Genomic DNA, 15,170 nt, shown 5'->3' with positions numbered 1-15,170 from the left:
CCGCGAGTTTTATGACTCCTCCCCTCAATGAATTCTACGAGTTTTATGACTCCTCCCCATAATGAATTCAGATGGTCTTGCGATTCATCCACCTAGCCATAAGTCCTTTTAACCTTGAGCTAAGGTATAAAAGTTTGATGAAGTACTTCTCTACTTAAATACTACATTAATAGCTTCCAGAATGATAGGAGTATATGGCACAGAATTTATCGGTTTGAAAAAATCATCTTATGGAATTATATTTGAATGTGCATTTTTATTATTGTCTATGGAATTCGGAGAAATTGACTGTTATCATTGGATAGTGAACTATAATAAGTTTAAGCATGATAAAAGCTTGTGGAGTAGTACATTAAGTCGTATAAACAGACAGGGATTCTACAATAGATTGATTACACTATATAATAAAAGTGGTCGAGAACTGAGAATTGTTCAGGGAGAAGCCAGTGAAATTTGCAGCTTTTTCGGGGTTGAAGCACTATACGTAAAGGGTAACGTTCCTACAGATAAAGTTTTAATTCGAACTGTGACCCTAGGATTCCACTTTTCAATCTAGAAGGATTTAAGTGTCCTAAATTCGAAGGAACTTATCACCGTCCTGAAGACGAGGTGAGGTTCTTCGCGCAGTGGTTACCTAGAGACATACCTGATCATGATAAGTGCATAAGACACGGTAAAAACTATTCTATATCATGGGATCCTTGTTTGTGGATGTTTAATTTAATTATTATCTTTATGTAAATGTGTTTTTTCAAAAAAAATCTTTTTTAATATGTTTAAGCAATAAATATCTTTAAGCTTAACACGTCTTTATTCTTTAAAATATTTCTATTCATTTATGAAATTATGAAAAAATTGTAAGTAAGTAACAATTTTTTTCTTGAATTCACCTCTTGGATACACAATATGGAAATTTCATTCAAGAAATTATGAAAAAATTGTAAGTAAGTAACAAACTCTTTCTTGAATTCACCTCTTGGATACACAATGCGGAAATTTCATTCAAGAAATTATGAAAAAATTTTAAGTAAGTAATAAACTCTGTATTGATTTCACCTCTTAGATACACAATACTGAAATTTCATTCAAGAAATTATGAAAAAATTGTAAGTAAGTAAAAAACTCGTTCTTGAATTCGCCTCCTGGATACACAATACAGAAATTTCATTGAAGAAATTATGAAAAATCGTAAGAAAGTAAAAAACTCCTTCTTGAATTCACCTCTTGGATACACAATACAGACATTTCATTCAACAAATTATGAAAAAATTGTAAGTAGGTAACAAACTCTTTCTTGAATTCACCTCTTGGATAAGCAATACAGAAATTTCATTCAAGAAATTATTAAAAATTGTACGTAAGTAACAAATTCTTTCTTGAATTCACCTCTTGGATAAAAAATACAGAAATTTCATTCAAGTAATTATGAAAAAATTTTAAGTAAGTACCAAAATGCTGAAATTTCATTCAAGAAATAATGAAAAATTGTAAGTAAGTAACAAACTCTTTCTTGAATTCACATCTTGGATACACAGTACATATATTTCATTCATATAATTATGAAAAAATTGTAAGTAAGTAGCGAATTCTTTCTTGAATTCACCTCTTGGGTACACAATACATACATTTCATTCAAGAAATTACGAAACAATTGTAAGTAAGTAACAAACACTTTATTTAATTCACTCTTGGGTACACAATACAGAAATATCATTCATGAAATTATGAAAAAAATTGTAAGTAAGTAACAAACTCTATCTTGAATTCAACTCTTGGATACACAATACAGAAATTTAATTCATGAAATTATGAAAGAATTGTAAGTAAGTAACAACCTATTTCTTGAATTTCACCTCTTGGATACACAATACGGAAGTTTTATTCAAGAAATTATGAAAAAATTGTAATTAAGTAACAAACTCTTTCTTGATTTCACCTCGTGGATAAACAATACGAAAATTTCATTCAAGAAATTATGTAAAAATTGTAAGTAGGTAACAAACTCTTTCTTGAATATGTTTAAGTATGATAAAAGCTTGTGGAGTAGTACATTACGTCGTATAAACAGACTGGGCTTCTACGATAGATTAATTACGCCATATAATAAAAGTTGTCGAGAACTGCAAAATGTTCAGGGAGAAGCCAGTGAAATTTGCAGCTTTTTCGGGGTTGAAGCACTATACGTAAAGGGTAACGTTCCTACAGATAAAGATTTAATTCGGAAATGTGGCCCTAGGACTCCACTTTTCAATCTAGAAGAATTTAAGTGTCCTAAATTCGAAGGAACTTATCACCGTCCTGAAGACGAGGTGAGGTTCTTCGCGCAGTGGTTACCTAGAGACATACCTGATCATGATAAGTACATAATACATGATAGAAACTATCCTATATCATGGGATCCTCGTTTGTGGATGTTTAATTTAAGTATTATTTTTATGTAAATATGTGTTTTTTCAAAAAAATCTTTTTTAATATGTTTAAGCAATAAATATCTTTAAGCTTAACCCGTTTTTATTCTTTAGAATATTTCTATTCATTCATGAAATTATGAAAAAAATTGTAAGCAACTAACAATCTTTTTCTTGAATTCACGTCTTGGATAAACAATTTGGAAATTTCATTCAAGAAATTATCAAAAAAATTGTAAGTAAGTAACAATCTTTTTCTTGAATTCACCTCTTGGATACACAATGCGGAAATTTCATTCAAGAAATTATGAAAAAATTGTAAGTAAGTAATAAACTCTGTATTGATTTCACCTCTTAGATACACATTACCGAAAGTTCATTCAAGAAATTATGAAAAAATTGTAAGTAAGTAAAAAACTCGTTCTTGAATTCGCCTCCTGGATACACAATACAGAAATTTAATTGAAGAAATTATGAAAAATTGTAAGTAAGTAAAAAACTCCTTCTTGAATTCACCTCTTGGATACACAATACAGAAATTTCATTCAACAAATTATAAAAAAATTGTAAGTAGGTAAAAAATTCTTTCTTGAATTCAACTCTTGGATAAGCAATACAGAAATTTCATTCAAGAAATTATGAAAAATTGTACGTAAGTAACAAACTCTTTCTTGAATTCACCTCTTGGATAAAAAATAAAGAAATTTCATTCATGAAATTATGAAGAAATTGTAAGTAAGTACCAAAATGCAGAAATTTCATTGAAGAAATTATGAAAAATTGTAAGTAAGTAACAAACTGTTTCTTGAATTACCTCTTGGATACACAGTACATAAATTTCATTCATGAAATTATGAAAAATTGTAAGTAAGTAGCGAATTCTTGCTTGAATTCACCTCTTGGGTACACAATACATACATTTCATTCAAGAAATTACGAAACAATTGTAAGTAAGTAACAAACACTTTCTTTAATTCACTCTTGGGAACACAATACAGAAATATCATTCAAGAAATTATGACAAAATTGTAAGTAAGTAAGAGACTCTTTCTTGAATTCACCTCTTGGATACACAATACAGAAATTTAATTCATGAAATTATGAAAGAATCAAACAGTTCGTGGTAACGAACTGTAAGTAAGGAGCGACCCGGCTCAATGGTAACCGAAACTCTAAAAAACGGAGTTTTGATACCAATAGATACATAAAAAGAATCATATTTTAATTCTGATTTCAAATATATAAGTTTCATCAAGTTTAATTTTACCCATCAAAAGTTACGCGCCTGAGAAAATTTGGCTGATTTTCGAAAAAAGGGAAAAGACCCTCTAAAAGTTATAGAACCTTAATGAAAATCACACCATCATATTCAGCGTATCAGAGAACACTACTGTAGAGGTTTCAAGCTCCTATCTACAAAAATGTGGAATTTTTCATTTTTTGCCAGAAGAAAGATCACGGATGCGTGTTTATTTGTTTTTTTGTTTTTTGTTTCCCCAGGGGTGATCGTATTGACCCAGTGGTCCTAGAATATCATGAGAGGACTCATTAGAACGAAAATTAAAAGTTCTATTGCCCTTTTTAAGTGACCAAAAAATGAAGGGTAACTAGGCCCCCAGCCACGCTCATTTTTTTCCCTAAGTCACCCGATGAAAATTTTGAGATATCCATTTTGTTCAGCATCGTCGAAAATATTATAACTATGTCTTTTAGGATGACTTAATCCCTCGAAGCCCCCAGGAGGAGGGCTGAAAGTTATGAACTTTACCCAATGTTAACATATAGTATTGGTTATTGGGACCCGCCTCGATGGTAACCGAAACTCTAGAAAACGGTATTTTGATACAAATAGATACATCAAAAGAATCGGATTCTAATGCTGATTTCAACTATGTAAGTTTCATCAAGTTTAATCCTACCCATCAAAAGTTACGCGCCTGAGAAAATTTGGCTGATTTTCGAAAAAAGGGGGAAAACCCCCCTAAAAGTTATAGAACGTTAATGAAAATCACACCATCATATTCCGTGTATCAGAGAACCCTACTGTACAGGTTTCAAGCTCCTATCTACAAAAATGTGGAATTTTGCATTTTTTGCCAGAAGAAAGATCACGGGTGCGTGTTTATTTTATTTTTTTCCCCAGGGGTGATCGTATCGACCCAGTGGTCCTAGAATATCTTGGGAGGGCTCATTGGAATGGAAATTAAAAATTCTAGTACCCTTTTTAAGTGACCAAAAAAAATGGAGGGCAAATAGGCCCCCTCCCACGCTCATTGTTTTCCCAAAGTCACCTGATAAAAATTTTGAGATAGCCATTTTGTTCAGCAAGTTCGAAAATATAATAATTATGTCTTTTAGGATGACTTAATCCCCCGAAGTTCCCGGGAGGAGAGCTGAAAGTTATGAACTTTACCCAATGTTAACATATAGTATTGGTTATTGGGAAGTATACAGTACAGACGTTTTCGGGGGAGATTTTTCCTGGTAGTGTGGGGCGGAGGGGGGGGTAGGGAAGGGACGTACGCAGGGGGAGCCTCCGGCCCCCCCCCCCCGAAATCTCACGATTTTTTTCACTTTCCCATAATTTTCTGATTTTTCTCACAGAATAATGGGTTTGAAGGATTTGCCCCCCCCCCCCCGAAACAAATTGCCCCCCTTCCTCCGAAAAAAATTCCTGCGTACGTGCCTGGAGTCGGGGGTTATTTAGGAGGATCTTTCCATGAAGGAAGTTTCCATGGGGGAAGGGTCATTGCTATGAAGGGGACGCCGGACTTCCCAGCATTATTTTAGAAAAGATCAGAAATTAAATATAAAAAAACAAGTCTTTCAACTGCAACAGCAGCAACATCAAAACTTTAAACGAACAGAAAATATTACATATATGATTGGGTTCACCCCCTTGTCAATACCTCATTCTTTAAGCCAGAGATTTTTTAGTACTTTCATAAGAGTAATTTATTCTAATTAACAGCCTTTGTGATTAAGCGGTCATTTTTAAAGAATTGGAACAAAATTCGAACTTTCGCTTAAAGAGCATGGTATTGACTAGGGGGTGAACCCCCTAATATACGTATTAAAAATTAATGAATATAGAAGTTCGTTACGTAAGTTAATTCGTAAGTTACGTATATTTATTACTAATAAAAACGTTCGTAAATAAAATGAAACAAAATTCGAGAAAGCCATTTAACCAAATAAAAGTAAATTAATATGAAAATTTTTTTTTAATTATTCATGTACTGTGAGCCAAGATCAAAACCTGCATTTATTCAAAAAAGTTCAAAAATTAAATAAAAAAAACAAGTTTTTTTGACTGAAAGTAAGGAGCGACATTAAAACTTAAAACGAACAGAAATTATTCTGTATATAAAAAGGGCTGTCTCCTCCTCAACGCCTCGCTCTTTACGATAAAGTTTGACATTCTCATAACTCTATTTTTGTTAAATAATAAAAGCTTTGGCGTCAAGAGCGAGGCGTTGCGGAGGGGACAGCCTCTTTCATATTCGGAATAATTTCTGCTCATTTTAAGTTTTAATGTCGCTCCTTATTTTCAGTTAAAAAAACTTGTTTTTTTTATTTAATTGTAAGTAAGTAACAACCTATTTCTTGAATTCACCTCTTGGATAAACAATACGAAAATTTCATTCAAGAAATTATGAAGAAATTGTAAGTAGATAACTAACTCTTTCTTGAATTCACCTCTTGGATACACAATACAGAAATTTCATTTAAGAAATTATGAAAAAAATTGCAAGTAAGCAACAAACTCTTTTTTGAATTCATCTCTTGGATACACAATACAGAAATTTCATTCATGAAATTATGAAAAAATTGTAAGTAAGTACCAAACTCTTTCTTGAATTCACATCTTGGATACACAATACAGAAATTTTATTCAAGAAATTAGGAAAAAATTGTAAGTAAGTACCAAAATGCAGAAATTTCATTCAAGAAATTATGAAAAATTGTACCTCTAGAGATTGTACCTCTTCAAAATAGAAATTATGACGAGCAGGCCTTTCTTTTCCCCTTTGCTTTCATTTGTATGCCAATACCCGAAAGCTGACGATAGGGTTTAACACTGGGTAATATGTTACCACAAGCACTAGCAAGAAGATGTCCATCTTCATCAACTATTATTTTTATGCTGGCATTCTCTTTCAGTGCATTCATCTCTGGAGATCTTTATCTCGCATATCCGCCATCATAAGAGTTGAATTTTTTTGGTACTCCAAAGAAGTTTAATTCCTTACTGTCATGACAATGCACGCATACGTTTCCGATAGTGCTACCACTTGTACTTGTTTGATAGTTCAAATACTTCTCCTTGTCAGCATTCAATGCTATAATAACACTATCAAGTGAACAGACTTTCTTAAAATGCTTTATTTTTACTTTTTAAAGATATGACTTACGTGTTTATCCTTCCACTGCGTAAAAATTACTGATTTAATACATGCAATAAACTAGGTAGTGTCGATAACATGCCATAGAGTGCCACTGGGAAAGTTGCGTCTTGTTTATGAGCAAGCATAGAGTACGATTGGTACAGCCACAAGCATATTTCATGTCATGTTAAGATTTGTAAAAAAAAAGTTGAATAATTTTCTAAGTCCAAAAAATTCAGTCCAAAAAAAAAGTGATAATACAAACATTATTTTTCCAATAGTAAAAGTCACGACTAAAATATTTATATCATTCTCATTTTGAATTCGGAAAATATTAAATATTATTTTTTTATGTTTTAAGTATGTTTCATATCATTCTAAGACATGTAAAAACAGTTGTAAAAAAAATATCATGTTAAAAAAATAAATAAAAAAAGGTTAAAAAAACCTTCAAAGAAAAAGTATAAACAAAGGATGGGGGAGGGGCCAAAAAGGTTGGAGGGAGGGGGTCCCCTTGGAGGTTGAGGTGTTTGATGGTTAGGGTCATTGGTTGTTGCGGTCCTTGATGGTTCAAACCCATAATCATCTCACTAGTTTATTTCTAAGGATTGTTCTGAATTTCTTTATTAAGATTCTATTCTTGGCATCTACATCTTTATTAGTTCCAACTTTTTAGCATACCTCAATACTAAGGCATATATTTTATTGACAACACTGCTCGATTGATGCTTGTTTATTATAGAGAACACAGTCGAGGAGTAAAGCTAAGTCAAGCCATAAGGTCATCTTGGCGCATATGAATCTATTAGTTTTAACTTTTTAGCATACCCCAATGCTAATGCATATTTTATCTTGGCAACACTGCTCAAATGGTAGTTATGCATTATACACAACACAGCCGAGAAGTAAAGCTAAGTCAAGTCCCATGATCAAATTGTCAACAGTAATTGTTTCCATAGATTGATACCAGTAATGTCATTCCATATTTATTATAAGCTACGTAAGAGTTACCACCCCCCCCCCCCCTCAGACTTACCTTAACAGGTAAGCAGTTTAACCCTTTTTACCACCTTCATACAATACAATTAAAAAAGTTATCCAGCTCTGTTTCACCCCTATTATTCAATCACCAATTAAGATCATTCAGAGCAGAGTTATGCCAATAGAATACCTTTTTCGTAACTAGAACTAGTTTTACGCAAATGTTAAAGTTTTTTGGTATGTAACAATGTATGCAGTCATTAAACCTTTCGGTGAATGCTAATAGCCGAAAGTTGGACTGTTAACCAGCTAGGCTGTTAACCTCAAAAACCCGTCTGGTATATATTGAATCCGATTGCTGTAGCTATGATAATCAAGTTACCGAATATTAAATACCCTCCGTATTTGTTCTCTCTGATTGGTTCAGAAAATGGGTGTTGACATAGAAACCTTTTTGTTAAGTCATGTCGCTTCTGTAGTACTAGATACCTGTCAGTGGTAAGTCATATTATGCCATCACTTGTTGCGATACTAGATAGCACACTTCTAAAGTGCAAACTATGTTCTGGCCTTGGGAAGGCATAGGGGTTTTGAGCCCAACTTATGTTAATTTCTGCTCGTTTTGAGTTTGACTTGGTTATTTATTGTAATTTCTGTTCGTTTTGGGTTTCATTTATTTATCGATGCTGATTTGTGGTAGTTTCTTGCTTGGTAGATGATTTTATTTTATTTTTGCTCATTTTTTGTTTGATGGAGTTTTTTACTTTTCTTTGAAAAACTTATTTTGTGGAGAAAGTTTTTTTAATTAATTTCTGTTCGTTTTAAACTGACATAGTCTTGTAAGGAAAAAAGGAAATAATACTTTAAATCTTTTCGTTTCTTTTAAGACTTTATAGTTTGGCCTTCTATTTTTATGCTGGAGAAAAATTTTTAGCAATTTTTAACATACAACCTTTTAAAAATCTGGACACAAATAGTAGTGTTTAATTTAGTTTCATACCTCCTCTAGATGACCTGAAATGAGAAAAACTTGATACCATTCGCGAAAAAATCTGTTTACTTTCTTTGATAGCTTGGATGCATTTACGCCATTTTGATTAGGTTAAATTTTAAGAGCAGAAGTAGCCCCAAAATTTTGAACATTTTACCCTCAGTCGCTCTTGGGATACTGCTGAGATGCCTTATTGGGAATTATCATTAACACAGTGCATTTTGATTCAATCTTAAAAAAAATTATTTAGTGTTTAAGCATAATGAGAAAATGGGAGGGTGAGCATGGGAGGGGGATTAGTTGCCCTCCAATCGATTTCGACAATTAAAAAGGGCATCAGCCCTTTTTATTTTAAATCGAATGAGCCCTTTTCAAAATTCCTACGACAACTCCTTCGATACGAAGTGCCCTTATCTAAACAACAACAACAAAAAAATAATAAATTATACCCACATCAATCTTTACTATAAAAATGTCAAGCCTTCCAATCACTTTCGACTATTAAAAAGGTCACTAGGCCTTTCGATTTCCAATCGAATGAGCCCTTTTTGAGTTTCTACGACAACGCTTCCAGAAAACACCTTATATGCCCCAAGAGCATAATTTAAAAACCCTTACCCTAAAGGCTGTGAGGGTGGTTATCATCCTCTAAGACCTAATTTCCAGAACCTTTAAACTATGTTGAACAAAATGGATATCTCAAATTTTGATTGCATGTGTTTGGTGAAACGGTGGGTGTGAGAGGGGCATTAGTCGTTCTCCAATCACTCCCAACTATTAAAAAGACACTAGCCCTTTCAATTTCCAATCAAATGAGACCTTTTGAAGTTTCTCTGAGGGGGTTATCATCCTAAAAGACCTATTTCCCGAACTTTCAACTAAGTTGAACAAAATGGATATCTCAAAATTTTGATGGGATGTGTTTGGATAAATGGTGAGCGTGAGAGGGGGTTAGTGTCCCTTCAATCACTTTCGACTATAAAAAGGGCACTCTATTTCGACTATAAAAAGCTCTTTCAATTTCCAAATGATTTAGCAAATTTTGAAGTTTCTACAACATCGCTTTCTATAAAACCTTATATGCCCCAACGGAATAACTTACAACCCTTGCCTTAAGGGCTGTGGGGGGGGGGGCGGGGTTGTCTTCCTTAAAGACTTAATTTCCAAAACTTTCAACTACGTTGAATAAAATGACTATCTAAAAATTTTGATTGGATGTGTTTAGGGAAAAGGTTGGCATGAGAGGGGGATTAGTTGCCCTTAAATCACTTTCGACCATTAAAAAGGATACTATCCCTTTGAATTTCCAATCGAATGAGACATTTTTAAAGTTTCTACGACAAAGATTTCAATAAAAACCTTATATGCCCCCAGGGCATAACTTATAACCCTTGCCCTGAAGACTGTGGGGGGAGTGTCCTGCTTAAAGGTATACATTCTTGAACTTTAAACTGCGTGGAACAAAATGGCTATCTCAAAATTTTTATTGGATGTGTTTGATGAAATGGTGGGCGTGAAAGGGGTGTTAGTTGCCTTCAAATCACTTTCGACTATTAAAAAGGGCGCTAGCCATTTCAATTTCCAATCGAATGAGCCCTTTTTGAATTTTTTACGACGATGCTTTCAATAAAAACCTTATATGCCCCCAGGGCATAACTTATTACCTTTGCCCTGAGGGCTGGGGGGGAGGGTTCTCATCCTAAAAGACCTAATTTCCAGAACTTTCTACTACGTTGAACAAAAAGGCTATCTGAAAATTTTGATTTGATGTGTTTGTGGGAATGGTGAGTGTGAGAGGGTGTTTAGTTACCCTCCAATAACTTTCGACTATTAAATAGGCCACTAGCCCTCTCAATTTCCAATTGAATGAGTTCCTTTTGAACTTTTTACTAGAACAATATCTATAAAAACCTTATATGCCCCCAGGGCATAACTTACAACCTTTGCCCTGGGGGCTCAGGGGGGTTTGTCACCCTTAATGCATAAATTCCAGAACTTTCAACTACGTTGAACAAAAAGGCTATCTATAAACTTTGATTGAATGTTCTTGGGGAAATGGTGGGTGTGAGACGGGGCTTAATTACTCTCCACTAACTTTCGACTATTAAAAAGGGCAATTTCAATTTCCAACCAATTGAGCCCTTTTTGAAATTTCTAAAACAACTTTCTATATAAACATTATATGCCCCAAGGGCACAACTTAGACCCCTTGCTCTGAGGGCTCTGAGGGGGTTATCATCCTAAAAGACCTAATTTCCAGAACTTTCAACTATGTTGAACAAAATGGCTATCTCATAATTTTGATTGGATGTGTTTGGAAAAATTATGGGCGTGAGAGGGGGTTAGTTGGCCTTCAATCACTTTCAACTATAAAAAGGACACTAGGCCTTTCAATTTCCAATTGAATGAGCTGTTTTTGAAGGTTCTACAACATCGCTTTCTATAAAAACTTATATGCCCCCAGGGCATAACTTACAACCCTTGACCTGAGGGCTGTGGGGGGGGGGAGGGGTTGTCTTCCTTAAAGACCTAATTTCAGAAACTTCCAGCTACGTTGAATAAAATGGTTATCTAAAAATTTTGATTGGATGTGTTTTGGGAAAGGGTGGGCGTGAGAGGGGGGTTAGTTGCCCTCAAATCATGTTCGACTATTAAAATGGGCCATATCCCTTTGAATTTCCAATCAAATGAGCCCCTTTTCAAGTTTTTACGACACAGATTTTGATAAAAACCTTATATGCCCCCAGAGCATAACTTATAACCCTTGCCCTGAAGACTGTAGGGAAATGTCCTGCTCAAAGGTATAATTTCCTGAACTTTAAACTGCGTGGAAGAAAAAAGTTATCTCAAAATTTTGATTGGATGTATTTGGGGAAATTGTGGGCGTGGAAGGGGTGTTAGTTGCATTCCAATCACTTTTGACTATTGAAAAAGGCACTAGCCATTTCAATTTCCAATCGAATGAGCCCTTTTGGAAGTTTCTACGACAACGCGTTCTGTGTAAATCTTATATGCCCCCCAGGGAATAACTCACAACCCTTGCCCTGAGGGCTGTGGGGGTGGGGGGAGGTTGTCATCCTCAAAGACCTAATTTCCAGAACTTAAAACTACATTGAACAACATGGCTATCACAAAATTTTGATTGGATGTATTTGGGGAAAAGGTGGGCGTGAGAGGGTTGTTAGCTGCCTTCCAATCACTTTCGACTATTGGCTCATTTGAATCACTTTCGGCTCATTTGAATTTCCAATCAAATGAGCCTTTTTAGAAGTTTCTACGACAACGCTTTCAATAAAAACCTTATATGCTAAGAGCGACATTAAAACTTAAAACGAAAAGAAATTATTCCGAAAGGGGCTGTCCCCTCCTCAACGCCTCTCTTTACGCTAAAGTTTGACTTTCTCACAACTCTATTTTTGTTAAACAATAAAAAACTTTAGCGTAAAGAGCGAGGCTTTATCTGCTATGCTGTTACAAGGTTTTAGATTTGAATATTCATAATATGTATGATATGGATGTAGCCGATCTCTGAGCAGAAATGACGTCATACTATAGAGAACCCACTGTCACTGCAACTGAACCTAAGCTCGAAAGTTTCCAGGCATGGCTTTTTCCACTATGCTGTTACAAGGTATTAGATTTGAATATTCATAATATGTATGATATGGATGTATCCGATCTTTGAGTGGATATGACGTCATATTCTAGAGAACCTACTGTCACTGCAACTAATGTGCGGCTCCTTACTCTTACATTTAAAATAATTTAATCCGATATCGGGGCTATAGAGAAAGAAACATGTGAAGAAAAGGATTTGTACTTTATAATTGAAATTAAAATATTTTGAAGGTGTTCTCACTATACTTTATCTCCCCCCCCCCCCTAATGTGCAAATATATTAAGGGGGGGAATCTATATTAGATCCAATTAAAATATCTAATTGAACATATAAATATATATTAGATATATATGCAAATAGTCAGTCCGGCTTCTTATATTCTTCTGTAAATATTCTGTCTTCTTTTAATATTATTCTTGTTATCATCTTTCTTCTTTTTATATTCTTCGTGTTATTCTTTTTTTTATATTATTCTTTTACTTATTTTTTTATAATTTCGGTTATTTATACCTTTCTATTCAAAAGTTTTACTTCTTAGAGATATTCAAGGACTTAAAATTACAAAAATTACAGATAAAGCTTCCTTGTAAATATAAAGTTGGCAATGACCCGCCCCCCCCCATGAAATCTGGAATTTATTTGAATTTCTGGGCATTTTATATTTACGGCATTATTAGCGTTTGTCTTTTTATTATTGGACATTGCTTTATTTTTTTTCAATTGCCCCCTCCCTCCGAAAAAGCCTTAAGTACATGCTTGGCAAGGGCTAATATATGTGCCGGTTTAATTAAAGGGATGAGACAAAGCGAGACTATTATCACATGCTTCCATGTTAAAATTTAGACTTTAATTCCACTAGGTTATTTTTGTGAAGCTATGCACAACCATTTTATTTTTACAAATCAAACAGTTCGCGGTAACAAACTGTAAGTAAGGAGCGACCTGGCTCAATAGTAACCGAAAGTCTAAAAAACGGAATTTTGATACCAATAGATACATCAAAAGAATCAGATTTTAATTGTGATTTCAAACATATAATTTTCATCAAGTTTAATCTTACCCATCAAAAGTTACGCGTTTGAGAAAATTTGGTTTATTTTCAAAAAAAGGGAAAAAGACCCCTCACAAGTTATAGAACCTTAATGAAAATCACACCATCATATTCAGCGTATCAGAGAACCCTACTGTAGAGGTTTCAAGCTCCTATCTACAAAAATGTAGAATTTTCCATTTTTTGTCACAAGAAAGATCACGGATGCGTGTTTATTTGTTTGTTTTTGTTTTTTTCTTTTTCCCAGGGGTAATCATATTGACCCAGTGGTACTAGAATATCATAGGTGGGCTCATTGGAACGGAAATTAAAAGTTCTAGTGCCCTTTTTAAGTGACCAAAAATAGAGGGCAACTAGGCCCCCTTCCACGCTCACTTTTTTCCCAAAGTCACCCAATTAAAATTTTGAGATAGCCATTTTTTCAGCATAGTCGAAAATTTAATAAATATGTCTTTTAGGATGACTTAATCCCCTACAGTTCCCAGGGGAAGGGCAGCAAGTTATGAACTTTGCCCATTGCTTACATATTGTATTGGTTATTGGGAAGTATACAGAAGTTTTCAGGGCGGATTTTTTTCTGGTGGGGGGGGGAGAGGGGGGGGCTGGAGGAGGGGGTTACTCGGGAGAATCTTTCCGTGAAGGATGTTTCTTTGGGGCGAGGGACAATTCTATGAAGGGGGCGCCGGATTTCCAAGCATTATTTAAAAAACGATCAGAAATTAAATTAAAAAAAAACAAGTTTTTCAACTGAAAGTAAGAAGCAACATTAGAACTTAAAACGAACAGAAATTATTACGTATATGAGGGGGTTCTCCCCCAAGTCAATACGTCGCTCTTTACGCAACAGTGTTTTTTAGTGCTTTCAAAAGAGCTATCTATTCTAATTAAACGGCCTTTGTGATTCAAGGGTCCGTCCGTATCAATTGATGCATGTCAAGGAACAAAAACCAGGCAAATAGCACGGCAAGGAACATACACCATGAAAAGTATAACATAGGTGCGAGGGGCTACTCACTATCCTTGAAAATACGTAGAGCATCCATAGAAATGTTTTCCTAGGACATCCATAGAAGTATAATGTCACACTTTACTGACATCACATATTCATTTAAAATATATACTCTGATTTCGTGCAACATCCCCCTCAAGAAAAAAAAAATGTATTTACAGGCAATTATTTATCATTTTTCTTTGTGGAATGGGGTTCCTCCAATCAATTTTGGGAATGGGAAATCCTGATTATCTTAAAGAGACATCACGTATGCATTTAAAATCAATGATATTTTATAAGACAGACTAAAAGATTGAAATAGATTAAATTGAATATATTGAATAGATTAAAATACTAGACTACACTCAGACAAATAGCTTTGTAATTCCAAATTTATCCAATAAATAAAAATTACGAAATTCATATCTATATGTTTAGTTATTTATTCCTTTTTATTTGGATTTTAGTCGGAAAATAATGACTTTTTGAAAAAAATAATGGGGCTTTTTGAAAGAAATGTTATGATCTGGTTTTTATAAAGGGGCTCTATTGTAATTTTCAAATAAGATGTCTTAAGGCAGTGCATTTTTATGCACAGTGCAAATTTGTATCAAATATAGTGAATCACACAAACTTGGGGGAACGAAAATGTTGCCTCTTGCAATATTGGGGCCCTTACCATGTACATCTTTTCACTGTGAAACAATTAGACCTTACAGCTATTGAGAAAGGTTAAAAAAC

The 15,170-nt window shown here is 34.1% G+C and overlaps 1 protein-coding gene across 1 annotated transcript in view; it reads right to left on the bottom strand.

The window, feature by feature from the left end:
- The window catches only part of LOC148941146 (guanine nucleotide exchange factor DBS-like), a 269,621-nt gene that overhangs the window by 66,585 nt on the left and 187,866 nt on the right, over nt 1–15,170 (bottom strand). The gene's annotated exons all lie outside the window — the stretch shown is intronic.

The sequence above is a fragment of the Artemia sp. Qi Xiang Cuo genome, chromosome 18 (assembly GCF_049724085.1).
Source record: "Artemia sp. Qi Xiang Cuo chromosome 18, ASM4972408v1, whole genome shotgun sequence".
Lineage (NCBI taxonomy): Eukaryota > Metazoa > Arthropoda > Branchiopoda > Anostraca > Artemiidae > Artemia > Artemia sp. Qi Xiang Cuo.
Note: the sequence above shows the minus strand (reverse complement) of the source record. Positions and strands in the feature narration are given on the sequence as shown.